The following is a 2,664-nucleotide window of genomic DNA, read 5'->3' as shown; positions in this document are numbered from 1 at the left end:
TGACCTGAGCCGAAGGCAGAGGCTTTAACCCACTGAGCCACCCAGGTGCCCCTCACGTAACCTTTTCTGATAGGCTTCTTTCATTGAGTAATAGGCATTTACCTTTCCTCCGTGTCTTTTTTGCGGCTTGGTAGCTCACACATGTAATTACTGAATAGTGTCCCATTGCAGGGATACGGTCACATTGTTCATCCAGACACCTGCGGAAGGATGTTCGGTTGCTTCTGAGTTGGGAAGTTATGAGTAATGCTGCTACAGATACACAGGTGCACATTTTTGTGTACATACATTTTGAACTCATTTAAATAAACACCGAAATGCATGGCTGCTGGGTCACATGTTTAGTTTTCTTTTTTTTTTTTTTAAAGATTTTATTTATTTATTTGACAGAGTGAGATCACAAGTAGAGAGGCAGACAGAGAAAGAGAGAGAGAGGGAAGCAGGCTCCCCGCTGAGCAGAGAGCCTGATGTGGGGCTCAATCCCAGGACCCTGAGATCAGGGCCTGAGCCGAAGGCAGCGCTCAACCCACTGAGCCACCCAGGCGCCCCATATGTTTAGTTTTCTAGAAAACTGCCAACCTGGCTTCAGAGTGACTGCACCATTTTGCAGTCTCAGCAGTAATGAATGGGAGCTCCCATGGCTCACACGCTTGCCAGCATTTCACGTCATAAGTGTTTGAATTTTGGCTCGTCTGGTATCTTCATGGTGTTTTTATAATGTTCTTAATTTTAATAGAGTTGACTTTGTCAATCTTTTCCTTTATAATTAGTGCTTATTGTGCCTCAAGAAATTCTTCCCCACAGAAAGCTGTGAATAGGGGCGCCTGGGTTGCTCAGTGGGTTAAAACATCTGCCTTCGGCTTGGGTCATGATCTCAGGGTCCTGGGATTGAGCCCCGCATCGGGCTTTCTGCTCGACAGATAGCCTGCTTCCCCCTCTCTCTGCCTGCTTCTCTGCCTACTTGTGATCTCTGTCAAATAAATAAATAAAATCTTAAAAAAAAAAAAAAGCTGTGAATATATTTTCCCATCATCTGAAAGCTTTATAGATTTGCCTTTTGTATTTCAGTTTTTCATCTGCGTGAAACTTCTTTCTTACTTTTTAAAATATTTTATTTATTTTATTTTTTTAATAAAGATTTTATTTATTTATTTGAGAGAGAGATAGTGAGAGAGAACATGAGCAAGGAGGTCAGAGAGAGAAGCAGACTCCCCGTGGAGCTGGGAGACCAATGCGGGACTCGATCCCAGGACTCTGGGACCATGACCTGAGCCGAAGGCAGTCGTCCAACCAACTGAGCCACCCAGGCGTCCCTATTTATTTTATTTTAGAGATAGAGAGGGCGCTCACGTGCATGAGCCAGGCGAGGGGCAGAGGGAGAGAGGGAGAGAGGGAGAGAGCAATACTTGGGCAGACTCTGCATGCAGTGGTCTGGGCTGGATGCCCTGACCCCAGGATCCTGACCTGAGCCAAATCCGAGAGTCAGATGCTTAAGTGACAGAGCCACGCAGGTGCCCCAGGACTGTTTGATTTTTAAGGTAAGCAAAGCAATAACCTAACACCCCATCTTAAGCCAGAAGGCGGCTACTTGTATTCAATACTTTACTGGAGATTCTAGCCAGAATGATCAATTAAGAAAATAAAATAAAAGGCATCCAGATTGGGGAGGAAGAAATAACTATCTCTAGGCCCATATGACATAGTTTCATGCATAATAAATCCTAAGAAATCCACTAAAAAACAACTGGAACTAATAAACGAGTTCAGCAAAGTTGCAGGATAAGAGTTTAACACACAAAAGTCAACTGTATTTTTATACTTTCAAAGAACAATTAATAAAATTAAGAAAACGTTTCTAGGGGCACCTGGGTGGCTCAGTGGGTTAAGCCGTTGCCTTCGGCTCAGGTCATGATCTCAGGGTTCTGGGATCGAGTCCCGCATCGGGCTCTCTGCTTAGCAGGGAGCCTGCTTCTCTCTCTCTCTCTCTCTCTCTTTGCCTGCCTCTCCATCTACTTGTGATTTCTCTGTCAAATAAATAAATAAAATCTTAAAAAAAAAAAAAGAAAACATTTCTATTCACAGTAGCAACAAAAAGCACATATGATTTTTCAAAAACTCACTACCTAACAGCGAGCAGATCTCTTATTTAGAAAACAAGCTGCGGTCACCTGTTTGGGTCAGATGGTTAAGTGCTTGCCTTCCGCTCAGGTCATGATCCAGGATCCTGGGATCAAGTCCCACATCGGGCTCCCTGCTCAGTGGGGAGTCTGCTTCTCACCCCGCCTCTGCTCTCCCTGCTTGTGCTAACTGTCATATAAATAAATAAATAAAAATAAAATCTTTTAGAAAAGAAGCTGGCCACCATTACTACCCCAACGGTATTATAATAGGATACCGTTTCTAAACCCCGCCCCCTCTTGCTCTCTCGGTCTCGCCCCCACCTCCCTCCACCCAGCCCTCTCATCCCCTCTCGCCCTCCGCACCGTCCTCCCCTTCCCTCCTGCCCCGCTTCTCCCTGCGCCCGCCCTCCCCTTCTCTGCTACCCCTCCCCCTCCGTCCGCTCCGCCCTCCCCTTCCCTCCCACCTATCCCTCTACCCCGCCCTCCTCTTCCCTCCTGCCCCGCCCTCCTCTTCCCTTACGCCTCTCCCTCTCCCTCCGCCCCG

The 2,664-nt window shown here is 46.5% G+C and overlaps 1 long non-coding RNA gene across 1 annotated transcript; it reads right to left on the bottom strand.

The window, feature by feature from the left end:
* Window positions 1-6: 6 nt before the first annotated feature.
* Window positions 7-2,498, bottom strand: LOC132009156 (uncharacterized). Its single transcript, XR_009401805.1, has 3 exons — window positions 2,484-2,498; window positions 2,169-2,307; window positions 7-200 (listed from the first exon to the last, which is right to left on the bottom strand). It is a non-coding gene; the product is annotated as an uncharacterized LOC132009156 (long non-coding RNA).
* Window positions 2,499-2,664: the final 166 nt, after the last annotated feature.

This window comes from Mustela nigripes, unplaced genomic scaffold (genome assembly GCF_022355385.1).
Source record: "Mustela nigripes isolate SB6536 unplaced genomic scaffold, MUSNIG.SB6536 HiC_scaffold_5836, whole genome shotgun sequence".
Lineage (NCBI taxonomy): Eukaryota > Metazoa > Chordata > Mammalia > Carnivora > Mustelidae > Mustela > Mustela nigripes.
The sequence above is the reverse complement of the archived record's forward strand: the minus strand, read 5'-3'. Positions and strand labels throughout refer to the sequence as shown.